Genomic DNA, 27,500 nt, shown 5'->3' with positions numbered 1-27,500 from the left:
CACCGTCCTCCTGATGACCCTGTCAATGCCTCCCAGGACCTGCTTCGTTGTCTTTGCAAGGACTAGCTGATGGTACACACTGGGTATGCAGTAGGTCTTGAGTATCCAGATTCGTTGCTGTGGTTTCAGGGGGGCTCTTCTCAGGTCATCTAGCTTCTTCTCCAGCTTCTTGATGGTGTTTGTCCTCGTACCATATGCCCCTGTCTCAATGCCCAGGTACTTGTAGAAGGACTCTGCTGTCATCACGGGGAGACCTCCTGCCCTGCTGCTGAACACTGTGTTAGGGTTTATCACTATCTGTCGGTCCCTTGGCACTGTGTCCACATCTAGGGTTGCACACTTCTTGGCATTGAGAGAGAGACCACATCTTTCCAGCCCTGTCTCCAGTCTGTTGATAGAGTCCTGAAGCCCTGTCTGCGTCTGAGCTAGCAACACAACGTCATCGGCAAAGGCGAGGTGATTCAGCTTTTCTGAGCCCATCTGGATTCCAGTCGTTTGGGGTAGAGTCTTCAGCACCCTGTTCATCACAAGGTTGAATAGGATTGGGGAGATGGGATCCCCCTGTCTGACCCCCTTGGATGGCTTCACCAAGCGTCTTGCTCCGTCGATCTCCAGAGTTGTGCCCTGTCTCTTGTAGCCCTTCATGATGTATCTGAGGATCTTGGGGTCTATGCCTGCTTCTAGTGCTGCTTCTGCCAGGGCCTTGTGGGTCACACTGTCAAAGGCCTTCTTCACATCTATGAAGGCCAGTTTGAGTCCCCGTCTCTGTGTCTTTGCCTCACTGATAATGCCCTGCAGCAGAAGAGAGTTGGTTGCCGTCCCATCTACCCTCTTGAAGCCCTTCTGTCTGATATTGTCGTCTAGGTCCTCAAGTCGTGCAGCTAAGCACTTGTGGAACACCCTGGCCAGTACACTTGCCACTGTGATGGGTCTGAAGTCCATTGGTTCCTGAGACCCTGCCACTTTGGGGATGAACACTGTTCTTCCACTAAGGAGCCACTCGGGTAGATGTTCAGCCAGCAGCCAGAGATTGAAGTGGGAGACCAACTTCTTGAAGGGGATGCAAGTCACCGTCTTCCTGCTCACCCTGTCTGGTCCAGGAGCTGTCTGTCCCATGGTCTGCACACACTTGGCCACTTCTTCGATGGTGATTGGAGTGACCCAACCCTGACCGCTGATTGTGCTTAGGTCTATTGTCTCTGCTTCCGTCTCAAGGAGCTGCTGCCAAGCATCAAGAAACCCTGTCTTGTCGGTGATGGGGTTGTGCTCACCAAACTTCTCCCATGACCCATCCATCACTGATGCCGCTGCCTTAGCCCTGTCACGTCTGTAAAGAGCCTGCAGTCTTGCATACTGGTGCCGTCTCATGCCCTTCTTGGATCGTCTAGGATGTTTGTGAGCCCTCTGTCCCCCATTCTTCCCTGGTTCTTGTGCAAGGGTTTGTAGCCACATCTGTCCCTCTCTCTCGACGTACTGGGTGAGATCGTCGTCCGTCATTCTGTGCCATTCACCCGGAGGAGGAAGAGCCAGCATCTCAAGGTCGATGCCCGTCTCAAGACAGTGTCTTGGTCTGTCTTCCTGCACAGTGTTTTCCTCCCTGTCATGTTCCTGCATCATTGCCACAAACTGTTGGTTCTTTCTCAAGCCCTTGAATGCCTCAGCGGATCGATGGGGGAACAGTCTTGCCAGTTGCTCATTCTCTTGCTTCTGGGATGCGGGATCAAGGCCCCTCATCGCGTCTCTGACCAGAGCCATTTCCTCAAGAGTCCACCTTGCATTAGATCTGCCTGTCTTCTGGGCCTGCATCTGGTGGTATGTATCTGGGTGCCTGCTTTTGGTGTGAAGTGAGAGACCAGTCTGTCCTTTGAAGGGTCCAGCACCACAGATTGAGCAGCACCAGTTGGGGGCTGTTGCTTGGCCACTCACGGGTTCCTGGGTGGGAGCCCTGCCCGCATGTGCTCCCTGTGATGCTTTCGTCTGTGATGCCCCTGACTTGTGACTTCTGGTCTTGTGCTGCTTCAGGCCGAGCTCACTCCTGAACGGACCCTGTCCGCAGATGTCGCAGGTCCACTTGGAGGCCACGTCTCCACAACTACTGGTGCTCACACTGTCTTGTCTGGCTGAGGCCAGATCTTTCTCATTGATTGTCTTCATCGTTGGGACTACTGTACCGAGGTACAGACTTTGGTTTTACCCAAAGTGGTTGGCGAACTTTTAAGGTGGTCAGCACACTTCACCGGACAGCCTTTGTTCTGGTATGACTCCGAAACCGTGGTTTTTAGTGGTTCGCCTTCCACGGACAGTCTTTGTTTTGGTGTGACTCCGAAACCGTGGTTTTAGTGGTTTGCCTTCCACGGACAGTCTTTGTTTTGGTATGACTCCGAAACCGTGGTTTGTTGAGTGGTTTTCCTTCCACTGGGCAAGTTTTTAAGGTTTGTCCATTCCGGGGACTATTGATGGTGTGCTTAGCTCAGCCACGAATGGCAGTTTCCAGCGAGACCTCGTGGAGGTTGCACACAGTCAACTAATCATCACAGTCCGGTTAAGAGAGTCATAGTTACTCCCGCCGTTTACCCGCGCTTATTTGAATTTCTTCACTTTGACATTCAGAGCACTGGGCAGAAATCACATTGCGTCAACACCGTTTCACCAGCCATCGCAATGCTTTGTTTTAATTAAACAGTCGGATTCCCCTTGTCCGAACCAGTTCAGAGTTCGAGTGTTTTTTGTGCAACAGAATAGACCTAAAGCATATCAGCTAGCAGTCAAACCAAACGCCAACAACCCGAAGGCCATCGCACGCTTTAGCAGACCGAAGCGTCAAACTAAAGGCTTGTTACACCCACTCCTCAGAGCCAATCCTTCTTCCGAAGGTACGGATCTATTTTGCCGACTTCCCTTATCTACACTGTTCCAAGACCAGAGGCTTTTCACCTTGGGGACCTGATGCGGTAATCGGTACGATTCACTCTCCTGACATCTGCTAAGCCAAACTTTTATGTGCCACCAGGAACAATTGGGACACAGCAAATGCTGCTGTGCTCTTGCACGCTTCGAGCCTTATCTCTGATTGAATCAATTCCAAGGACTCTACAACGTGTTATAAAGAAAAGATAACTCTTCCCCAAGGTCCCAATGACAAAGTTCGACCTCAATGACGTTGCCGTCTCAATGCCAGGAGAGTAAGTTCGGGAATTTTAACCCGATGCTCTTTCGAGACTCAGCAGTTTTCAAGAAACCACTATTCAAGACTTTGGCATTAGCCTGTCTTTTAGAATCGACTAACTCATGTGCAAACGCTGTTCACATGAAAGCCTTTCCCGCTTCAGTCCTCAAAGTTCTCATTTGAGTACTTGCTACTTCCACCAAGATCTGCTCCATTGATCGCTTCGCGCATACACTTGCGTGCATACTTTAGCGCAATCAATGTGTCCTCCTACACATGAATATCATTTTTGAGCTGGTGAGGCTCTTTTTCTCTAATCTAACTTGCGTTAGATATTGATATTCATGGTTGGGTATAGGCCACGAGCTCTAGTGCCATCCATTTTCAGGGCTGATTGATTCGGCAGGTGAGTTGTTACACACTCCTTAGCGGATTTCAACTTCCATGACCACCGTCCTGCTGTCAGTATCAATCAACACCTTTTGTGTTGACTCATGAGCAAGTAGTTAGGCGCCTTAACCCAACTTTTGGTTCATCCCACATCGCCGGTTCTGCTTACCAAAAGCGGCCCACAAAAAGCTTGCATTCATAGTCCAAGTGCAATTAAGTCACAAGGACATCTCACCGATTTATAGTTTGAGAATAGGTGAAGGAAAAATTTTCCCCCATTCCTCTAATCATTCGCTTTAACCGATGAAATTGCTTTGCGAAGATTTTTCAATCTTGCTCAAGCTTTTGCTATCCTGAGGGAAACTTCGGAGGAAACCAGCTACTAGATGGTTCGATTAGTCTTTCGCCCCTATGCTCAGGTCAGACGATCGATTTGCACGTCAGAACCGCTTCGGGCTTCCACCATGGTTTCCCGTGGCTTCGCCCTGCCCAAGCATAGATCACCATCTTTCGGGTCGTGTGCTACTTGCTCTGGATCAGTCATGCAATAAGAGCAAAACCGTCCGTGGTTGCGGGACACCGAATCGGCGCCCTCACCACACAAAGTAGTGCAATTCATAAAAATTACACTGTTCACTTTCATTTCGCGTGTGCGCTTTCAATGAGCGACAACACTTGCAAGCAACTCACACTCCTTGGTCCGTGTTTCAAGACGGGCTGTAGAGAGCATTGAATAGGAAGTTGAGGTCAGACAGGCAATCAAGATCAATTTATCTCATTTTGTTTAGAATCAACAAGAAGAATTCCGAGGAAAACTTCTGCTCGATTCATTAACAAGATTTGCCAAAAGACGACAACTACACTACTCGGTAGCCGAGAATATAATATCAAGGCATTGAGTATGGTAACGCTCACTCCAGTTCCCCTTCAACAGTTTCACGTACTTTTCACTCTCTCTTCAGAGTGCTTTTCAACTTTCCCTCACGGTACTTGTTTACTATCGGTCTCGCTTTATAATTAGCTTTTGGAGAGACATATCTCCAGCTTCGAGTTGCACTTTCAAACAACTCTACTCATAGGAATGAGCCATTATGACTGGTATCGAAAATGACCTTTACAGGATTTTCACCTTCTTTGATGCTACTTTCCAGTAGACATCAGGACAAATTCACCAGTCTAGCATCAAACCATACCGGACACCGAGAAATGTTGCCATTTCTCTTCCCGATGAGCTTTTCCCTGTTCATTCGCCATTACTAAGGGATTCTCAGTTGATTTCTTTTCCTCCCCTTACTGATATGCTTAAGTTAAGGGGGTTCTCTCGCCCAATTCAGGTTATGTAGTTGATTGTCTCTTAATTGGTTCACTGACCAATATGAGACAGAAACCGATTCAGCAGTTTTGTTCGCTACTACTATCAAACACAGGTCGAAGTTTCCATTCAGTCATTAATTCCAACTTTCAAATGTTGTTGTTTCAGCTTTCGCTTACTAGAAGCAACATAATACTCGCTGCAATACAGACCTCGGGAAACCCTCACCGTGAATAAGGTTCACTCACATATTTCACTACATTTTGCGTGGGATTGGAGATGAGGCTACTCGTTCTTGCTCAGTACTAGGCTGAAAATTAACGAAACTTCGTTACAAACGTTCACATGTTGATGTTTCCGCTTTCGCGTACTCGAAACAACATAATACTAGTCTTTGTAATTTAGTTTCATAATTTCAACTGTTCTCATGCAGAATTTTTGCTCATTCTTATCCCAAATTTTGACCTGGCTACTAGTTACACTCCTTGTACTTATTGCAAAATGACCACAAATTTCAACAGCTTTCACATGTTGCTGTTTCGGCTTTCGCTTACTACAGTCAACATAATACTCGTTGCAAAATAAGTGCTCGGCATCTGCAATTTTCCAAAGACGAAGTTTCGCCAGTTCAATTTTCGCTCGCCAATTATGGCTACTAATTCACACGGTACTGAGCTCAACAACATTAAATTTGTTCAGCAAGACTTTCACATGTTGATGTTTTGGCTTTCGCCTACTAGAAGCAACATAATACTCGTCTTGTTAGCTCATTCAATGAGAATAGCTTTTCCCGTTGAGAATTTTTGCCTTCAATTGGCGTTGTAGTGAGTTTGGCTACTCAGATCACCAAATACTTGTGACAATTCGAACCAGAAATGTTTTCAATTTTCACATGCTGATGTTTCGGATTCAACCTACTAGAAGCAGCATAATACTTGTATTCAACAATTTCTGTATCAAATCCCAGTTTTCTCTGGTGCATCTTTGCCAAACTATTCCAAACTGCCTGAGTCTGAATACCAATTACAGGTACTAGTAAATGCACGTTACTAAGGACTATATAGTTCTAGGTTACTGTACACAACGACGTTCACATGTTGATGTTTCAGCTGCCGCTTACTAGAAACAACATAATACTTATCGTGCATACCTTTCCATAACTTGTCCTTTTCAGATGCATTAGTTTCCCTTTGTCTTGGCTTCTACAGTCAGACTGGCTACTAGTAACAGCACAGTACTAATCACATATCGTTCTACAGTTTGCAGACAACTTTCACATGTTGATGTTTCAGCTTTCGCCTACTAGAAACAACATAATACTCGCTGTATACATTTGTAGTTCTCTATGTAACTTTCATGTGAAGAAGTTTCGCCAGTCTTTTTGACTGTCTCAAATCTGAGTCATGCTTAGGCTACTAGTTGCTTCATAGTACTTATCGCCTCGAGATCATTGAACAAAACTTGATTTTCACATGTTGCTGTTTCAGCTTCCGCTTACTAGAAACAACATAATACTAGTCTCATTAAGTTCCGTCTCTTTGCAATTTTCTTATGAAGAAAATTCGCCATCACAATGACTCCAGCAGTTCTTGATCAAGGAATGCAATCATTGATCAGAATGCTATTATTTGAATCGGTTCTGCTTTAAGTGTTCCAATTTTATTGGAAGCACCAACAATAGAACATCAATGTGTTCAATCGAGAGTTATATAACCCTGAATCGGACGCAGTCAACAGCCGAAGCCGAGACCGCCTTTTGCGTTAGAGAGGTCGGTAAACAAATCTTGCGATTCATACCGAATTAACACATATAGCTGTGCTCCTCTTCGTAAAGCGAGCCAAGTGATCCCCTGTTGAAGGATGTATTTGGACCAATCTAGTAGCATTTGGTTTCCAACAAGCTCTCCCAAGTTAGCTTACTTATTGGGCTTTTCAACCAATTCGGTTGGCTACAAGCATCATCAAAGTACTAGCCACAGTTTGATCGCAAAATTCTACGACTTTCACATGTTGATGTTTCGGCTTGCGCTTAGCCTACTATAAGCAACATAATACTAGTCATATCATAGAGCGTGATCAGCTTGTGACGTTCTCATGATGAAGTTTCACCAACAGTGTCTCACTTCGAGCTTAAATCCAGCTACTAGTAACTACACAGTACTGACTGCAACGATAACTTTTATCTATACCTTTCACATGCTGCGCTTTCGGCCAGGGCCTACTAACGTCAACATAATACTCGATATAAACTTTTGTTCATGATGCAGCTTCCCCATGCAGAAGTTTCGCCTTCAAATGCTCTCTTGGCCATATGACGTAAGAAAAGGTTACTAGTAACATCACAGTACTAGCCACAGTTTGATTGCAAAATTCTACGACTTTCACATGTTGATGTTTCGGCTTGCGCTTAGCCTACTAGAAGCAACATAATACTAGTCATATCATAGAGCGTGATCAGCTTGTGACGTTCTCATGATGAAGTTTCACCAACAGTGTCTCATTTCGAGCTTAAATCCAGCTACTAGTAACTACACAGTACTGACTGCAACGCTAACTTTTATCTATACCTTTCACATGCTGCGCTTTCGGCCAGGGCCTACTAACGTCAACATAATACTCGATATAAACTTTTGTTCATGATGCAGCTTCCCCATGCAGAAGTTTCGCCTTCAAATGCTCTCTTGGCCATATGACGTAACACAAGGTTACTAGTAACATCACAGTACTAGCCACAATTTGATCGCAAAATTCTACGACTTTCACATGTTGATGTTTCGGCTTGCGCTTAGCCTACTAGAAGCAACATAATACTAGTCATATCATGGAGCGTGATCAGCTTGTGACGTTCTCATGATGAAGTTTCACCAACAGTGTCTCATTTCGAGCTTAAATCCAGCTACTAGTAACTACACAGTACTGACTGCAACGATAACTTTTATCTATACCTTTCACATGCTGCGCTTTCGGCCAGGGCCTACTAATGTCAACATAATACTCGATATAAACTTTTGTTCATGATGCAGCTTCCCCATGCAGAAGTTTCGCCTTCAAATGCTCTCTTGGCCATATGACGTAACACAAGGTTACTAGTAACATCACAGTACTAGCCACAATTTGATCGCAAAATTCTACGACTTTCACATGTTGATGTTTCGGCTTGCGCTTAGCCTACTAGAAGCAACATAATACTAGTCATATCATAGAGCTTGATCAGCTTGTGACATTCTCATGATGAAGTTTCACCAACAGTGTCTCATTTTGAGCTTAAATCCAGCTACTAGTAACTACACAGTACTGACTGCAACAATAACTTTTATCTATACCTTTCACATGCTGCGTTTTCGGCCAAGGCCTACTAACGTCAACATAATACTCGATATAAAATTTTGATCATGATGCAGCTTTCCCATGCAGAAGTTTCGCCTTCAAATGCTCTCTTGGCCATATGACGGAACACCAGGTTACTAGTAACATCACAGTACTAGCCACAGTTTGATTGAAAAATTCTACGACTTTCACATGTTGATGTTTCGGCTTGCGCTTAGCCTACTAGAAGCAACATAATACTAGTCATATCATAGAGCGTGATCAGCTTGTGACGTTCTCATGATGAAGTTTCACCAATAGTGTTTCATTCGAATTGGTTCTGCTTTAAGCTCTCCAATTGTTTTGGATGAACCAGTTTTGCCCTTCGAAGCCACTTTTGTGAGCTTTTGTGGGTCTTTACCAAGAGGATATACCTCAAGGCCTCTTTCAATTCCTTTAAGTTCTTTCAACTCCTTTACAGTTTCTAGGTTCACATAGCTGCAAACCTTATTTCTAGTTTTAAGTCTGGCCAACTTGGGGAGAGTTGGTGCAGACCGTGACCAATTCTAGTAGGATGCCACAACAAGAATGTGATCAACTTAGCTTGTCGATGAACCTGCCCCACATTCAAACAACTCTATCGCCTTTTCCTCGTATAGTTATATGCGAGGGCCTCTCATAGAGAGCGCTGTTAGCAACCTTTTCCACATAGACGATAAAGTTGTGAGTGTTTTGCACATGGCTGTTGTCATCACCACGTGACGAGTCAACTCAGCTTGACTCTCTACACTCCGACAAGCTTTGCACATACGCCTTTAGTTCAGTATGTGTCTTTAATCTGACTCCGGTGCCTCAAGCCGGAAAAATTGTCAGATTATGATCATTATCGGTTAGTCATCCCGATGCAAGATCGTATCGTACTGTCTTTGTCTACCTCCAGATTCCGAAGAACAGGAGGAGACTCTCCCAGACCTACATATCTGGGAGAATGTTCAGAGGGCGAGAAGCTGTGGATTACTCTCCCCTAAGAACTGACTAAACTTTACCCTCGTCCAAGGTAAGTTTATTTTAGCTAGCCTTCTATGTAAAGGATCTGAGGCTAAGCTGTGTTTTTTCGAGCCTTTGGCTCGGAGCAAGTTCAGTGGGCGCCCCGAGTAGCTCAACTCTTTCCCACTGAACAGCGCAACGCTCTGTCACTCGCTGGGATTTTTGCGTGTCGGTTCTAACCACGCGACTTGTGGACCTTTTTAGGCCTTTCTCATTCACAAGTCTATAGCTGGGCTTCTATAACCCAGCTTCTGAGATCTAGATAGCTGCAGTTCTGCTAGGCTGCTTTTGCTAACTAGTCTCCCTTTAAGCAGTCCCTTGCCATGACTGCTGAACTATGTATCCACACAAGTAGTTTTTGAGCTCGATACATAATTCGAGATTGGTTGCCAAGCAATCTCTAGCGACAGAGCGTCATGCGCACTACAGACATGGCCTCTACCAGCAGCCATGCCCGAAGGAATCAATCACTGATCCTTCCGCAGGTTCCCCTACGGAAACCTTGTTACGACTTTTACTTCCTCTAGACAATTAAGCTCGATCCGCTTCATCCCGTTGCCGGAGACCGAAGTCCCAACAGTAGGAATTTGCAATTCTTGCTTAACTATCCAATCAGTAGTAGCGACGGGCGGTGTGTACAAAGGGCAGGGACGTAATCCCTATGAGTTGTTGACTCATAAGTACCAGGAATTCCTGGTTCACGTCTGCAAGTTACAACAGACGATCCCCTTGAAGCGCTGTACTTTTCTCTGATTGCCCAGTCCATTTCGGACCAAGGGCTGAGTACTCAATCTAAAAGTACACAGTGTAGCGCGCGTGCAGTCCAGAACATCTAAGGGCATCACAGACCTGTTATAGCCTCACTTCATCTGCGGTATTTAATTCCGCATAGTTCCTCTAAGAAGTGTTTGAATTCACATATAGTGAATTTCATTATTTAGATGGAGAAGATCTCGTTCGTTATCGGAATTAACCAGACAGATCACTCCACTAACTAAGAACGGCCATGCACCACCGCCCATATAATCATGAAAGATATTCAATCTGTCAATCCTTAAGATGTCTGGACCGGGTGAGTTTTCCCGTGTTGAGTCAAATTAAGCCGCAGGCTCCACTCCTGGTGGTGCCCTTCCGTCAATTCCTTTAAGTTTCGATTTTGCAACCATACTTCCCCCGGAACCAATAAACTTTGGTTTCCCGGTTAATCTCTTGCCAAGTCAAGATCGACTTTGACAAATTGTAGGTTGGTATAGTTTATGGTCAGAATTACGAGGGTATCTAATCCTCTTCAATACTCTGACTTTCGTTCTTGATTAATGAAAACATTCTTGGCAAATGCTTTCGCAGTAGTTTGTCTTGCCACGATCCAAGAATTTCACCTCTAACGTAGCAATACAAATGCCCCCGTCTGTTCCTTTCAATCATTACCGCACTCAGCCAACCGGCATCAATCGAGTAGCGGGTCATTCTCCATTATTCCATGCTTTATTATTCGATCCCAAAGGATGCTTTGAACACTCTAATTTTCTCAGGGTGAAAACACCGTTTCCACAGTTCGTCACATTTAAGTGCAAACTATTTCTTCGATGCGAAGGATGAGCGGAACGAGTCAACAGATTTAACTGAAGACCATGTTGCCGTTCTACTCAAACAGATCCAACTATGAGCTTTTTAAACGCAGCAACTATTGCATACGCTTGTAGAGGCTGGTATTACCGCGGCTGCTGGCACCAGACTTGCCCTCTACTCGTTCATCAATGGAGCTTTTAAGTCCATTCCATTCTGATTACAAACCATAAAGGTTCATATCATTATTTCTAGTCACTACCTCCTCGTGCGGAGAGTGGGTAATTTGCGTGCCTGCTGCCTTCCTTGGATGTGGTAGCCGTTTCTAAGGCTCCCTCTCCGGAATCGAACCCTGATTCCCCGTTACCCGTCACAACCATGGTAGTCCGTTACACTACCATCATAGGTTGATAGGTCAGAAATTCGGAAGTTCCGTCCCCAAGCCGAAGCTATCTGGGATCTTTCAGTTACTAGGACTCATCACGGGATGTGTCTGTACTTAGCAAATCACCCGGTGTAGTCTTGTAAAAGTCTCCGACAGTGTCGGACAATCAGCATGCATTAGCTGCAGGGTTACCGCAGTTATTCATTTAGCTTGCAAATCAACTAATAGATAGTAACTGATTTAATGAGCCATTCGCGGTTCCACTTTTTCAAGCTTCGCTTGCACATGCATGGCTTAGTCTTTCAGACAAGCATATGGCAACTGACAGGATCAATCAGTTTAATTGTACTTTGAACAATCTTTCGATTTGTTCGAATTTAGAAAGACATAGCCTTGCGGCCTCGTCAATCTTGCTTTGAGCTTTTTAAATCACGAAGAGTTTCAATGCATGCTTTGGCATGGCTACTAGTTACTACACAGTACTCTACACACTTAGAGTTACCCACGATTACACATTTCACATGCTGATGTTTCGGCTCGCGCGTACTAGAAACAGCATAATACTATGTGTACTGGTAGATAGCGCTCTGTGAGCATTTCCCATGAGCAGGTTTTGCCCTCCAAATCTCTGTTCTACTGTTACCAATACCGGCTAACAACTGTATCATACTAGGGAGAATTGACTCATGATTTAAAAACCAGATGTTCACATGTCGATGTTTCGGCTCTCGCCTACTAGAAACAACATAATACTAGTCTGTTAAAAATCTCAATCACGCCGCCTCTTCAGATACAGAAGTTTTACCTTTTATTGGTTAGAGAACAGCTTTCCAGCTGTCGACATGGTTACTAGTAACAACACCGTACTCAACACAAAAACTTTTCAACTTCACAACTTTCACATGCTGATGTTTCTGCTTTCGCATACTAGAAACAGCATAATACTTATTGTTTTGTCAAGTAATTTGTGTGTCTTTCCCATGTGAAGTTTCACCGGTCAACAATGTTTCCCTGACCAATTACGGCTACTAGTAGCTGTATAATACTAGGGAAAATGATTGAGGATTTAATATCAGATTTTCACATGTTGATGTTTCGGCTTTCGCCTACTAGAAACAACATAATACTAGTCTGCTAAGAAATCTCGCTCAAATTGCCTTTTCACATACAGAAGTTTCACCTTCTATTGGTTAGAGAACAGTTCTCAGCTGTCGACATGGTTACTAGTAACAACATCGTACTCAACACAAAAATTCTTCAACTTCACAACTTTCACATGCTGATGTTTCTGCTTTCGCGTACTAGAAACAGCATAATACTTATTGCTTTGTCAATAAGTGTGTGTGTCTTTCCCATGCGAAAGTTTCACCGGTCAGCAATAATTGCCGTGTCCAATTAAGGTTACTCATAGCTGTATAATACTAGGGAAAATGATTGAGGATTTAATATCAGATTTTCACATGTTGATGTTTCGGCTTTCGCCTACTAGAAACAACATAATACTAGTCTGCTAATAAATCTCGCTCAAATTGCCTTTTCACATACAGAAGTTTCACCTCTTCTTGGTCACTGTACAGATGATGCTGTCTGTTCTTTATTTGGTTCTGCTTATTATAAGGAGGGGCATCACTCCTTCCTCCTTGGTTTGCATGCATTAAGCCTGCTTTGTGAAAAGCGTATCTTTCTAGCTTTTCTTCGCCTTACTCGAGTAGGACGATACAATCCAGACATTAGTCAGTCTTGGTGTAAAGTCACTGAGTATTATTCGGTTCTGCTTTATTCAGCAATATGCTGTATAATTGTTGTAATTTGCGAACATATTTGTTCTCAGTTCCGAACTACTAGCGACGACAGATTACCAGCGGTCATGAGCCATCAAGGTAGTTCTTTGGTGCATCAAGTAGAGAGGTGCCATCAAACAACACTTCCCTAATAATGCTACACACATAGAATTTGCTACAGTGCAGCTTTTTACTTTGCAAAATTTGCGCACAAATTTTGCATAGAATAAATGTTTTATCAAGATTTTTAGATCCCCTCCCTTGAGAGAACGTTACTCCTTTAAGTGAACACCCCGCGGCGTCCTGTTGTTATTGCTTATAACCATTTCGCAAGCCGGAGGCATAATGCACTACGCAAGCCGCTACTTTGGCACAGAGGCACCTAGTTTTACACCCGGGACTTCAGGTGGCCCAGTTTTACACCCAGTACAGCGGTGCCAGTTGGTAACCCGGTGGATCCTCGGAGACCAGACATGATCATAGATCAAACCCGATGTATGCTACTCCTGAACGTATAGTATCTCCACTGTGCAATGAAATTATCGTTCGTTTCGGGCCTTCCTATACGTTCAGCAGACAATCGCTAGGAATTCACCTCGTGACCCGTGGTGACCACACTGGATTTCAAGTTTATTGATTTGGACAGACCTGTCATTTATTTTGCTTTTCAGCTTCAGTTCTGCTCGATCTAGCTTGCCTAAGGCTTGATCTCGCTTTGCTCACCCCTGTAGGAGCCTCTACTAGTACCACTCGGAGTAATGGGGAATCCACCAGACCTAATCGATGAATGCCATCAAACAACAAACATCATACCCGGCTTCATCAGGCATATTTTATTACTTCCGAGAGGTACTTTAGTATCAGATCTTTCTCCATGCCTCTTATGAGGACCCGTCAGACCTTTCGGTTTATCGTTTAGCTTCAGTCCTGCTCGATCTAGCTTTCCCAAGGCTCGATCTAGCTCTATTCGCCCCACTAGAGGGCTCTCTAAGACCCCTCGGTCTTAGTGTTAGCTCCGGTACTGCTCGGTCGTGCTTGCTGAAGGCCCGACCCAGCTTTAGTTAGATTCTCGTACTTTCTCTTGGCCTCTCTAGGAGGACCAGACAGACCTCTCGGTCTATCGTTTAGCTTCAGTCCTGCTCGATCTAGCTTGCCCAAGGCTTGATCAAGCTCTATTCGCCCCGCTAGAGGGCTCTCTAAGACCCCTCGGTCTTAGTGTTATCTTCTGTAATGCCTAACCAAGCTTACTACAGGCCTTGGTCAGGTCTTTATCGGTCACCGATTAGTAACAGACCAATCATAGGGCCTTCCACCCTATCCGGGTTGAGGTCTTTAGTCCAGCCATATTTTGACAAGACACCTCTCCCTAATAATGCCCCACACATAGAATTACTGTCCATGCAGTATTTAACTTGTGTTTTTTTCTAAAATTTGATTTTCACTTTTTGGAGGTTCATTTGCTCCTCTGACACTCTTTCAGCTTCAATCTTACTCGATCTAGCTTTCCCAAGGCTCGATCTAGCTCTATTCGCCCCACTAGAGGGCTCTCTAAGACACTTCGGTCTTAGTGTTAGCTCCGGTCTTGCTCAATCGTGCTTGCTGAAGGCGCGATCAAGCTTTAGTTAGCTTCTCGTACTTCCTCTTGGCCTCTCTAGGAGGACCAGACAGACCTCTCGGTCTATCGTTTAGCTTCAGTCCTGCTCGATCTAGCTTTCCCAAGGCTCGATCTAGCTCTATTCGCCCTGCTAGAGGGCTCTCTAAGACCCCTCGGTCTTAGTGTTAGCTCCGGTACAGCTCGGTCGTGCTTGCTGAAGGCCCGATCAAGCTTTAGTTAGATTCTCGTACTTTCTCTTGGCCTCTCTAGGAGGACCAGACAGACCTCTCGGTCTATCGTTTAGCTTCAGTCCTGCTTGATCTAGCTTTCCCAAGGCTCGATCTAGCTCTATTCGCCCTGCTAGAGGGCTCTCTAAGACCCCTCGGTCTTAGTGTTAGCTCCGGTACAGCTCGGTCGGGCTTGCTGAAGGCCCGATCAAGCTTTAGTTAGCTTCTCGTACTTTCTCTTGGCCTCTCTAGGAGGACCAGACAGACCTCTCGGTCTATCGTTTAGCTTCAGTCCTGCTCGATCTAGCTTTCCCAAGGCTCGATCTAGATCTATTCGCCCTGCTAGAGGGCTCTCTAAGACCCCTCGGTCTTAGTGTTAGCTCCGGTACAGCTCGGTCGTGCTTGCTGAAGGCCTGATCAAGCTTTAGTTAGCTTCTCGTACTTTCTCTTGGCCTCTCTAGGAGGACCAGACAGACCTTTCGGTCTCTTGCTTAGCTTCAGTCCTGCTCGATCTAGCTTTCCCAAGGCTCGATCTAGCTCTATTCGCCCCGCTAGAGGGCTCTCTAAGACCCCTCGGTCTTAGTGTTAACTCCTGTAATGCCTAACCAAGCTTACTACAGGCCTTGGTCAGGTCTTTATCGGTCACCGATTAGTAACAGACCGATCATGGGGCCTTCCACCCTATCCGGGTTGAGGTCTTTAGTCCAGCCATATTTTGACAAGACACCTCCCCCTAATAATGCCCCACACATAGAAATACTGTCCATGCAGTATTTAACTTGTGTTTTTTCTAAAATTTGATTTTCACTTTTTGGAGGTTCATTTGCTCCTCTGACACTCTTTCAGCTTCAATCTTACTCGATCTAGCTTTCCCAAGGCTCGATCTAGCTCTATTCGCCCCACCAGAGGGCTCTCTAAGACACTTCGGTCTTAGTGTTAGCTCCGGTCTTGCTCAATCGTGCTTGCTGAAGGCGCGATCAAGCTTTAGTTAGCTTCTCGTACTTTCTCTTGGCCTCTCTAGGAGGACCAGACAGACCTCTCGGTCTATCGTTTAGCTTCAGTCCTGCTCGATCTAGCTTTCCCAAGGCTCGATCTAGCTCTATTCGCCCCGCTAGAGGGCTCTCTAAGACCCCTCGGTCTTAGTGTTAGCTCCGGTACAGCTCGGTCGTGCTTGCTGAAGGCCCGATCAAGCTTTAGTTGGCTTCTCGTACTTTCTCTTGGCCTCTCTAGGAGGACCAGACAGACCTCTCGGTCTCTTGCTTAGCTTCAGTCCTGCTCGATCTAGCTTGCCCAAGGCTTGATCAAGCTCTATTCGCCCCGCTAGAGGGCTCTCTAAGACCCCTCGGTCTTAGTGTTAGCTCCGGTACAGCTCGGTCGTGCTTGCTGAAGGCCCGATCAAGCTTTAGTTAGCTTCTCGTTTTTTCTCTTGGCCTCTCTAGGAGGACCAGACAGACCTCTCGGTCTATCGTTTAGCTTCAGTCCTGCTCGATCTAGCTTTCCCAAGGCTCGATCTAGCTCTATTCGCCCCGCTAGAGGGCTCTCTAAGACCCCTCGGTCTTAGTGTTAGCTCCGGTACAGCTCGGTCGTGCTTGCTGAAGGCCCGATCAAGCTTTAGTTGGCTTCTCGTACTTTCTCTTGGCCTCTCTAGGAGGACCAGACAGACCTCTCGGTCTATCCTTTAGCTTCAGTCCTGCTCGATCTAGCTTTCCCAAGGCTCGATCTAGCTCTATTCGCCCCGCTAGAGGGCTCTCTAAGACCCCTCGGTCTTAGTGTTATCTCCTGTAATGCCTAACCAAGCTTACTACAGGCCTTGGTCAGGTCTTTATCGGTCACCGATTAGTAACAGACCGATCATAGGGCCTTCCACCCTATCTGGGTTGAGGTCTTTAGTCCAGCCATATTTTGACAAGACACCTCCCCCTAATAATGCCCCACACATAGAATTACTGTTTATGCAGCTTTTCACTTGTGAAATTTTTAATTTTCGCAATTATTATAGAATAAGTGTTTGCGCAGCTTTTCATAGGTCGAGCTCTAGCTAGCTAGCTCAAGCTAGCTAGCTAGCTCAAGCTCAAGCTATCTAGCTCAAGCTCAAGCCAGCTAGCTCAAGCTCAAGCTAGCTAGCTAGCTCAAGCTCAAGCTAGCTAGCTAGCTCAAGCTCAAGCTAGCTAGCTCAAGCTCAAGCTAGCTAGCTCAAGCTCAAGCTAGCTAGCTAGCTCAAGCTCAAGCTCAAGCTAGCTAGCTCAAGCTCAAGCTCAAGCTAGCTAGCTAGCTCAAGCTCAAGCTAGCTAGCTAGCTCAAGCTCAAGCTAGCTAGCTAGCTCAAGCTCAAGCTAGCTAGCTCAAGCTCAAGCTCAAGCTCAAGCTAGCTAGCTAGCTCAAGCTAGCTAGCTAGCTCAAGCTCAAGCTAGCTAGCTAGCTCAAGTTCAAGCTAGCTAGCTAGCTCAAGCTCAAGCTAGCTAGCTAGCTCAAGCTCAAGCTAGCTAGCTCAAGCTCAAGCTAGCTAGCTCAAGCTCAAGCTAGCTAGCTAGCTCAAGCTCAAGCTCAAGCTAGCTAGCTCAAGCTCAAGCTCAAGCTAGCTAGCTAGCTCAAGCTCAAGCTAGCTAGCTAGCTCAAGCTCAAGCTCAAGCTAGCTAGCTAGCTCAAGTTCAAGCTAGCTAGCTAGCTCAAGCTCAAGCTAGCTAGCTCAAGCTCAAGCTAGCTAGCTCAAGCTCAAGCCAGCTAGCTCAAGCTCAAGCTCAAGCTAGCTAGCTAGCTCAAGCACAAGCTAGCTAGCTAGCTCAATCTCAAGCTAGCTAGCTCAAGCTCAAGCTAGCTAGCTCAAGCTCAAGCTAGCTAGCTAGCTCAAGCTCAAGCTCAAGCTAGCTAGCTCAAGCTCAAGCTCAAGCTAGCTAGCTAGCTCAAGCTCAAGCTAGCTAGCTAGCTCAAGCTCAAGCTCAAGCTAGCTAGCTCAAGCTCAAGCTCAAGCTAGCTAGCTAGCTCAAGCTCAAGCTGGCTAGCTAGCTCAAGCTCAAGCTAGCTAGCTAGCTCAAGCTCAAGCTAGCTAGCTCAAGCTCAAGCTCAAGCTCAAGCTAGCTAGCTAGCTCAAGCTAGCTAGCTAGCTCAAGCTCAAGCTAGCTAGCTAGCTCAAGTTCAAGCTAGCTAGCTAGCTCAAGCTCAAGCTAGCTAGCTAGCTCAAGCTCAAGCTAGCTAGCTCAAGCTCAAGCTAGCTAGCTCAAGCTCAAGCTAGCTAGCTAGCTCAAGCTCAAGCTCAAGCTAGCTAGCTCAAGCTCAAGCTCAAGCTAGCTAGCTAGCTCAAGCTCAAGCTAGCTAGCTAGCTCAAGCTCAAGCTAGCTAGCTAGCTCAAGTTCAAGCTAGCTAGCTAGCTCAAGCTCAAGCTAGCTAGCTCAAGCTCAAGCTAGCTAGCTCAAACTCAAGCTAGCTAGCTAGCTCAAGTTCAAGCTAGCTAGCTAGCTCAAGCTCAAGCTAGCTAGCTAGCTCAAGCTCAAGCTAGCTAGCTCAAGCTCAAGCTAGCTAGCTCAAGCTCCAGCTAGCTAGCTAGCTCAAGCTCAAGCTCAAGCTAGCTAGCTCAAGCTCAAGCTCAAGCTAGCTAGCTAGCTCAAGCTCAAGCTAGCTAGCTAGCTCAAGCTCAAGCTAGCTAGCTAGCTCAAGTTCAAGCTAGCTAGCTAGCTCAAGCTCAAGCTAGCTAGCTCAAGCTCAAGCTAGCTAGCTCAAGCTCAAGCCAGCTAGCTCAAGCTCAAGCTCAAGCTAGCTAGCTAGCTCAAGCACAAGCTTGCTAGCTAGCTCAAGCTCAAGCTAGCTAGCTCAAGCTCAAGCTAGCTAGCTCAAGCTCAAGCTAGCTAGCTCAAGCTCAAGCTCAAGCTAGCTAGCTAGCTCAAGCACAAGCTTGCTAGCTAGCTCAAGCTCAAGCTAGCTAGCTCAAGCTCAAGCTAGCTAGCTCAAGCTCAAGCTAGCTAGCTAGCTCAAGCTCAAGCTCAAGCTAGCTAGCTCAAGCTCAAGCTCAAGCTAGCTAGCTAGCTCAAGCTCAAGCTAGCTAGCTAGCTCAAGCTCAAGCTAGCTAGCTAGCTCAAGCTCAAGCTAGCTAGCTCAAGCTCAAGCTCAAGCTAGCTAGCTAGCTCAAGCTAGCTAGCTAGCTCAAGCTCAAGCTAGCTAGCTAGCTCAAGTTCAAGCTAGCTAGCTAGCTCAAGCTCAAGCTAGCTAGCTAGCTCAAGCTCAAGCTAGCTAGCTCAAGCTCAAGCTAGCTAGCTCAAGCTCAAGCTAGCTAGCTAGCTCAAGCTCAAGCTCAAGCTAGCTAGCTCAAGCTCAAGCTCAAGCTAGCTAGCTAGCTCAAGCTCAAGCTAGCTAGCTAGCTCAAGCTCAAGCTAGCTAGCTAGCTCAAGTTCAAGCTAGCTAGCTAGCTCAAGCTCAAGCTAGCTAGCTCAAGCTCAAGCTAGCTAGCTCAAGCTCAAGCCAGCTAGCTCAAGCTCAAGCTCAAGCTAGCTAGCTAGCTCAAGCACAAGCTAGCTAGCTAGCTCAAGCTCAAGCTAGCTAGCTCAAGCTCAAGCTAGCTAGCTCAAGCTCAAGCTAGCTAGCTAGCTCAAGCTCAAGCTCAAGCTAGCTAGCTCAAGCTCAAGCTCAAGCTAGCTAGCTAGCTCAAGCTCAAGCTAGCTAGCTAGCTCAAGCTCAAGCTCAAGCTAGCTAGCTCAAGCTCAAGCTCAAGCTAGCTAGCTAGCTCAAGCTCAAGCTAGCTAGCTAGCTCAAGCTCAAGCTAGCTAGCTAGCTCAAGCTCAAGCTAGCTAGCTCAAGCTCAAGCTCAAGCTCAAGCTAGCTAGCTAGCTCAAGCTAGCTAGCTAGCTCAAGCTCAAGCTAGCTAGCTAGCTCAAGTTCAAGCTAGCTAGCTAGCTCAAGCTCAAGCTAGCTAGCTAGCTCAAGCTCAAGCTAGCTAGCTCAAGCTCAAGCTAGCTAGCTCAAGCTCAAGCTAGCTAGCTAGCTCAAGCTCAAGCTCAAGCTAGCTAGCTCAAGCTCAAGCTCAAGCTAGCTAGCTAGCTCAAGCTCAAGCTAGCTAGCTAGCTCAAGCTCAAGCTAGCTAGCTAGCTCAAGTTCAAGCTAGCTAGCTAGCTCAAGCTCAAGCTAGCTAGCTCAAGCTCAAGCTAGCTAGCTCAAACTCAAGCTAGCTAGCTAGCTCAAGTTCAAGCTAGCTAGCTAGCTCAAGCTCAAGCTAGCTAGCTAGCTCAAGCTCAAGCTAGCTAGCTCAAGCTCAAGCTAGCTAGCTCAAGCTCAAGCTAGCTAGCTAGCTCAAGCTCAAGCTCAAGCTAGCTAGCTCAAGCTCAAGCTCAAGCTAGCTAGCTAGCTCAAGCTCAAGCTAGCTAGCTAGCTCAAGCTCAAGCTAGCTAGCTAGCTCAAGTTCAAGCTAGCTAGCTAGCTCAAGCTCAAGCTAGCTAGCTCAAGCTCAAGCTAGCTAGCTCAAGCTCAAGCCAGCTAGCTCAAGCTCAAGCTCAAGCTAGCTAGCTAGCTCAAGCACAAGCTTGCTAGCTAGCTCAAGCTCAAGCTAGCTAGCTCAAGCTCAAGCTAGCTAGCTCAAGCTCAAGCTAGCTAGCTCAAGCTCAAGCTCAAGCTAGCTAGCTAGCTCAAGCACAAGCTTGCTAGCTAGCTCAAGCTCAAGCTAGCTAGCTCAAGCTCAAGCTAGCTAGCTCAAGCTCAAGCTAGCTAGCTAGCTCAAGCTCAAGCTCAAGCTAGCTAGCTCAAGCTCAAGCTCAAGCTAGCTAGCTAGCTCAAGCTCAAGCTAGCTAGCTAGCTCAAGCTCAAGCTAGCTAGCTAGCTCAAGCTCAAGCTAGCTAGCTCAAGCTCAAGCTCAAGCTAGCTAGCTAGCTCAAGCTAGCTAGCTAGCTCAAGCTCAAGCTAGCTAGCTAGCTCAAGTTCAAGCTAGCTAGCTAGCTCAAGCTCAAGCTAGCTAGCTAGCTCAAGCTCAAGCTATCTAGCTCAAGCTCAAGCTAGCTAGCTCAAGCTCAAGCTAGCTAGCTAGCTCAAGCTCAAGCTCAAGCTAGCTAGCTCAAGCTCAAGCTCAAGCTAGCTAGCTAGCTCAAGCTCAAGCTAGCTAGCTAGCTCAAGCTCAAGCTAGCTAGCTAGCTCAAGTTCAAGCTAGCTAGCTAGCTCAAGCTCAAGCTAGCTAGCTCAAGCTCAAGCTAGCTAGCTCAAGCTCAAGCCAGCTAGCTCAAGCTCAAGCTCAAGCTAGCTAGCTAGCTCAAGCTCAAGCTCAAGCTCAAGCTAGCTAGCTAGCTCAAGTTCAAGCTAGCTAGCTAGCTCAAGCTCAAGCTAGCTAGCTCAAGCTCAAGCTAGCTAGCTCAAGCTCAAGCCAGCTAGCTCAAGCTCAAGCTCAAGCTAGCTAGCTAGCTCAAGCTCAAGCTAGCTAGCTCAAGCTCAAGCTCAAGCTCAAGCTCAAGCTAGCTAGCTCAAGCTCAAGCTCAAGCTAGCTAGCTCAAGCTCAAGCTCAAGCTAGCTAGCTCAAGCTCAAGCTCAAGCTAGCTAGCTCAAGCCCAAGCTCAAGCTAGCTAGCTAGCTCAAGCTCAAGCTAGCTAGCTCAAGCTCAAGCTCAAGCTCAAGCTAGCTAGCTAGCTAGCTCAAGCTCAAGCTCAAGCTAGCTAGCTAGCTCAAGCTCAAGCTAGCTAGCTCAAGCTCAAGCTAGCTAGCTAGCTCAAGTTCAAGCTAGCTAGCTAGCTCAAGCTCAAGCTAGCTAGCTAGCTCAAGCTCAAGCTAGCTAGCTCAAGCTCAAGCTAGCTAGCTCAAGCTCAAGCTAGCTAGCTAGCTCAAGCTCAAGCTCAAGCTAGCTAGCTCAAGCTCAAGCTCAAGCTAGCTAGCTAGCTCAAGCTCAAGCTAGCTAGCTAGCTCAAGCTCAAGCTAGCTAGCTAGCTCAAGTTCAAGCTAGCTAGCTAGCTCAAGCTCAAGCTAGCTAGCTCAAGCTCAAGCTAGCTAGCTCAAACTCAAGCTAGCTAGCTAGCTCAAGTTCAAGCTAGCTAGCTAGCTCAAGCTCAAGCTAGCTAGCTAGCTCAAGCTCAAGCTAGCTAGCTCAAGCTCAAGCTAGCTAGCTCAAGCTCAAGCTAGCTAGCTAGCTCAAGCTCAAGCTCAAGCTAGCTAGCTCAAGCTCAAGCTCAAGCTAGCTAGCTAGCTCAAGCTCAAGCTAGCTAGCTAGCTCAAGCTCAAGCTAGCTAGCTAGCTCAAGTTCAAGCTAGCTAGCTAGGTCAAGCTCAAGCTAGCTAGCTCAAGCTCAAGCTAGCTAGCTCAAGCTCAAGCCAGCTAGCTCAAGCTCAAGCTCAAGCTAGCTAGCTAGCTCAAGCACAAGCTTGCTAGCTAGCTCAAGCTCAAGCTAGCTAGCTCAAGCTCAAGCTAGCTAGCTCAAGCTCAAGCTAGCTAGCTCAAGCTCAAGCTCAAGCTAGCTAGCTAGCTCAAGCACAAGCTTGCTAGCTAGCTCAAGCTCAAGCTAGCTAGCTCAAGCTCAAGCTAGCTAGCTCAAGCTCAAGCTAGCTAGCTAGCTCAAGCTCAAGCTCAAGCTAGCTAGCTCAAGCTCAAGCTCAAGCTAGCTAGCTAGCTCAAGCTCAAGCTAGCTAGCTAGCTCAAGCTCAAGCTAGCTAGCTAGCTCAAGCTCAAGCTAGCTAGCTCAAGCTCAAGCTCAAGCTAGCTAGCTAGCTCAAGCTAGCTAGCTAGCTCAAGCTCAAGCTAGCTAGCTAGCTCAAGTTCAAGCTAGCTAGCTAGCTCAAGCTCAAGCTAGCTAGCTAGCTCAAGCTCAAGCTAGCTAGCTCAAGCTCAAGCTAGCTAGCTCAAGCTCAAGCTAGCTAGCTAGCTCAAGCTCAAGCTCAAGCTAGCTAGCTCAAGCTCAAGCTCAAGCTAGCTAGCTAGCTCAAGCTCAAGCTAGCTAGCTAGCTCAAGCTCAAGCTAGCTAGCTAGCTCAAGTTCAAGCTAGCTAGCTAGCTCAAGCTCAAGCTAGCTAGCTCAAGCTCAAGCTAGCTAGCTCAAGCTCAAGCCAGCTAGCTCAAGCTCAAGCTCAAGCTAGCTAGCTAGCTCAAGCTCAAGCTCAAGCTAGCTAGCTAGCTCAAGTTCAAGCTAGCTAGCTAGCTCAAGCTCAAGCTAGCTAGCTCAAGCTCAAGCTAGCTAGCTCAAGCTCAAGCCAGCTAGCTCAAGCTCAATCTCAAGCTAGCTAGCTAGCTCAAGCTCAAGCTAGCTAGCTCAAGCTCAAGCTAGCTAGCTAGCTAGCTCAAGCTCAAGCTCAAGCTAGCTAGCTCAAGCTCAAGCTCAAGCTAGCTAGCTCAAGCTCAAGCTCAAGCTAGCTAGCTCAAGCTCAAGCTCAAGCTAGCTAGCTCAAGCTCAAGCTCAAGCTAGCTAGCTAGCTCAAGCTCAAGCTAGCTAGCTCAAGCTCAAGCTCAAGCTCAAGCTAGCTAGCTAGCTAGCTAGCTCAAGCTCAAGCTCAAGCTAGCTAGCTAGCTCAAGCTCAAGCTAGCTAGCTCAAGCTCAAGCCAGCTAGCTCAAGCTCAAGCTCAAGCTAGCTAGCTAGCTCAAGCTCAAGCTAGCTAGCTCAAGCTCAAGCCAGCTAGCTCAAGCTCAAGCTCAAGCTCAAGCTAGCTAGCTAGCTCAAGCTCAAGCTAGATAGCTAGCTCAAGCTAGCTAGCTAGCTCAAGCTCAAGCTCAAGCTAGCTAGCTAGCTAGCTCAAGCTCAAGCTAGCTAGCTCAAGCTCAAGCCAGCTAGCTCAAGCTCAAGCTCAAGCTAGCTAGCTAGCTCAAGCTCAAGCTAGCTAGCTCAAGCTCAAGCTCAAGCGAGCTAGCTAGCTCAAGCTCAAGCTAGCTAGCTAGCTCAAGCTCAAGCTAGCTAACTCAAGCTAACTCAGCTAGCTCAAGCTAACTCAAGCTAGCTAAAGCTAACTCAAGCTAACTCAAGCTAACTCAAGCTAACTCAAGCTAGCTAAAGCTAACTCAAGCTAACTCAAGCTAACCCGAGCTAACTCAAGCTAGCTCAAGCTAACCCAAGCTAGCTAAAGCTAACTCAAGCTAACTCAAGCTAATTCAAGCTAACTCAAGCTAACTCAAGCTAACTCAAGCTAACTCAAGCTAGTTCAAGCTAACTCAAGCTAGCTAAAGCTAACTCAAGCTAACTCAAGCTAACTCAAGCTAGCTCAAGCTAACTCAAGCTAGTTCAAGCTAACTCAAGCTAGCTAAAGCTAACTCAAGCTAACTCAAGCTAACTCAAGCTAGCTCAAGCTAACTCAAGCTAACTCAAGCTAACTCAAGCTAACCCGAGCTAACTCAAGCTAACTCAAGGTAGCTAAAGCTAGTTCAAGCTAGCTCAAGCTAGCTAAAGCTAAGACAAGCTAACTCAAGCTAACTCAAGCTAACTCAAGCTAACTCAAGCTAGTTCAAGCTAACTCAAGCTAGCTAAAGCTAACTCAAGCTAACTCAAGCTAACTCAAGCTAGCTCAAGCTAACTCAAGCTAGTTCAAGCTAACTCAAGCTAGCTAAAGCTAACTCAAGCTAACTCAAGCTAACTCAAGCTAGCTCAAGCTAACTCAAGCTAGTTCAAGCTAACTCAAGCTAGCTAAAGCTAACTCAAGCTAACTCAAGCTAACTCAAGCTAACTCAAGCTAGCTAAAGCTAACTCAAGCTAACTCAAGCTAACCCGAGCTAACTCAAGCTAGCTCAAGCTAACCCAAGCTAGCTAAAGCTAACTCAAGCTAACTCAAGCTAATTCAAGCTAACTCAAGCTAACTCAAGCTAACTCAAGCTAACTCAAGCTAGCTAAAGCTAACTCAAGCTAACTCAAGCTAACTCAAGCTAACCCGAGCTAACTCAAGCTAACTCAAGGTAGCTAAAGCTAGTTCAAGCTAACTCAAGCTAGCTAAAGCTAAGACAAGCTAACTCAAGCTAACTCAAGCTAACTCAAGCTAACTCAAGCTAACTCAAGCTAGTTCAAGCTAACTCAAGCTAACTCAAGCTAACTCAAGCTAGCTAAAGCTAACTCAAGCTAACTCAAGCTAACTCAAGCTAACCCGAGCTAACTCAAGCTAACTCAAGGTAGCTAAAGCTAGTTCAAGCTAGCTCAAGCTAGCTAAAGCTAAGACAAGCTAACTCAAGCTAACTCAAGCTAACTCAAGCTAGTTCAAGCTAACTCAAGCTAGCTAAAGCTAACTCAAGCTAACTCAAGCTAACTCAAGCTAGCTCAAGCTAACTCAAGCTAGTTCAAGCTAACTCAAGCTAGCTAAAGCTAACTCAAGCTAACTCAAGCTAACTCAAGCTAACTCAAGCTAGCTAAAGCTAACTCAAGCTAACTCAAGCTAACCCGAGCTAACTCAAGCTAGCTCAAGCTAACCCAAGCTAGCTAAAGCTAACTCAAGCTAACTCAAGCTAATTCAAGCTAACTCAAGCTAACTCAAGCTAACTCAAGCTAACTCAAGCTAGCTAAAGCTAACTCAAGCTAACTCAAGCTAACTCAAGCTAACCCGAGCTAACTCAAGCTAACTCAAGGTAGCTAAAGCTAGTTCAAGCTAACTCAAGCTAGCTAAAGCTAAGACAAGCTAACTCAAGCTAACTCAAGCTAACTCAAGCTAACTCAAGCTAACTCAAGCTAGTTCAAGCTAACTCAAGCTAACTCAAGCTAACTCAAGCTAGCTAAAGCTAACTCAAGCTAACTCAAGCTAACTCAAGCTAACCCGAGCTAACTCAAGCTAACTCAAGGTAGCTAAAGCTAGTTCAAGCTAGCTCAAGCTAGCTAAAGCTAAGACAAGCTAACTCAAGCTAACTCAAGCTAACTCAAGCTAGTTCAAGCTAACTCAAGCTAGCTAAAGCTAACTCAAGCTAACTCAAGCTAACTCAAGCTAGCTCAAGCTAACTCAAGCTAGTTCAAGCTAACTCAAGCTAGCTAAAGCTAACTCAAGCTAACTCAAGCTAACTCAAGCTAACTCAAGCTAGCTAAAGCTAACTCAAGCTAACTCAAGCTAACCCGAGCTAACTCAAGCTAGCTCAAGCTAACCCAAGCTAGCTAAAGCTAACTCAAGCTAACTCAAGCTAATTCAAGCTAACTCAAGCTAACTCAAGCTAACTCAAGCTAACTCAAGCTAGCTAAAGCTAACTCAAGCTAACTCAAGCTAACTCAAGCTAACCCGAGCTAACTCAAGCTAACTCAAGGTAGCTAAAGCTAGTTCAAGCTAACTCAAGCTAGCTAAAGCTAAGACAAGCTAACTCAAGCTAACTCAAGCTAACTCAAGCTAACTCAAGCTAACTCAAGCTAACTCAAGCTAGTTCAAGCTAACTCAAGCTAACTCAAGCTAACTCAAGCTAGCTAAAGCTAACTCAAGCTAACTCAAGCTAACTCAAGCTAACCCGAGCTAACTCAAGCTAACTCAAGGTAGCTAAAGCTAGTTCAAGCTAACTCAAGCTAGCTAAAGCTAAGACAAGCTAACTCAAGCTAACTCAAGCTAACTCAAGCTAACTCAAGCTAACTAAAGCTAGTTCAAGCTAACTCAAGCTAGCTAAAGCTAACTCAAGCTAACTCAAGCTAACTCAAGCTAGCTCAAGCTAACTCAAGCTAGTTCAAGCTAACTCAAGCTAGCTAAAGCTAACTCAAGCTAACTCAAGCTAACTCAAGCTAACTCAAGCTAGCTAAAGCTAACTCAAGCTAACTCAAGCTAACCCGAGCTAACTCAAGCTAGCTCAAGCTAACCCAAGCTAGCTAAAGCTAACTCAAGCTAACTCAAGCTAATTCAAGCTAACTCAAGCTAACTCAAGCTAACTCAAGCTAACTCAAGCTAGCTAAAGCTAACTCAAGCTAACTCAAGCTAACTCAAGCTAACCCGAGCTAACTCAAGCTAACTCAAGGTAGCTAAAGCTAGTTCAAGCTAACTCAAGCTAGCTAAAGCTAAGACAAGCTAACTCAAGCTAACTCAAGCTAACTCAAGCTAACCCAAGCTAACTCAAGCTAGTTCAAGCTAACTTAATGAAGTTAACCCAAGCTAACTTGGGTTAATGAAGTCAAACTCAAGCTAACCCGAGCTAACTCAAGCTAACTCAAGCTAATTCAAGCTAACTCAAGCTAACTCAAGCTATTTCAAGCTAACTCAAGCTAATTCAAGCTAACTCAAGCTAGCTCAAGCTAACTCAAGCTAACCCAAGCTAACTTAAGCTAGCTTAAGCTAATTAAAGCTAATTAAAGCTAACTCAAGCTAACCCAAGCTAACTTAAGCTAGCTCTAGCTGGCTGCCACTGTTAGGCCATTTGGGAGCGCTTTTCTCGCACTCTGATTGGCTGCCACTGTTAGGCCATTTGGGAGCGCTTTTCTCGCACTCTGATTGGCTGCCACTGTTAGGCCATTTGGGAGCGCTTTTCTCGCACTCTGATTGGCTGCCACTGTTAGGCCATTTGGGAGCGCTTTTCTCGCACTCTGATTGGCTGCCACTGTTAGGCCATTTGGGAGCGCTTTTCTCGCACTCTGATTGGCTGCCACTGTTAGGCCATTTGGGAGCGCTTTTCTCGCACTCTGATTGGCTGCCACTGTTAGGCCATTTGGGAGCGCTTTTCTCGCACTCTGATTGGCTGCCACTGTTAGGCCATTTGGGAGCGCTTTTCTCGCACTCTGATTGGCTGCCACTGTTAGGCCATTTGGGAGCGCTTTTCTCGCACTCTGATTGGCTGCCACTGTTAGGCCATTTGGGAGCGCTTTTCTCGCACTCTGATTGGCTGCCACTGTTAGGCCATTTGGGAGCGCTTTTCTCGC

General features: G+C 46.1%; 2 pseudogenes; both read right to left on the bottom strand.

Annotated features, from left to right (window-relative positions):
• Nucleotides 1-4,895, bottom strand: part of LOC142356984 (large subunit ribosomal RNA) — a 7,285-nt pseudogene extending 2,390 nt beyond the window's left edge.
• Nucleotides 4,896-6,578: 1,683 nt separating this feature from the next.
• LOC142356982 (5.8S ribosomal RNA) lies at nucleotides 6,579-6,730 on the bottom strand (annotated as a pseudogene).
• Between the last annotated feature and the right edge of the window lie 20,770 nt (nucleotides 6,731-27,500).

This window comes from Convolutriloba macropyga, unplaced genomic scaffold (genome assembly GCF_964194025.1).
Source record: "Convolutriloba macropyga unplaced genomic scaffold, txConMacr16.3 SCAFFOLD_1098, whole genome shotgun sequence".
NCBI lineage: Eukaryota > Metazoa > Xenacoelomorpha > Acoela > Convolutidae > Convolutriloba > Convolutriloba macropyga.
The sequence above is the reverse complement of the archived record's forward strand: the minus strand, read 5'-3'. Positions and strand labels throughout refer to the sequence as shown.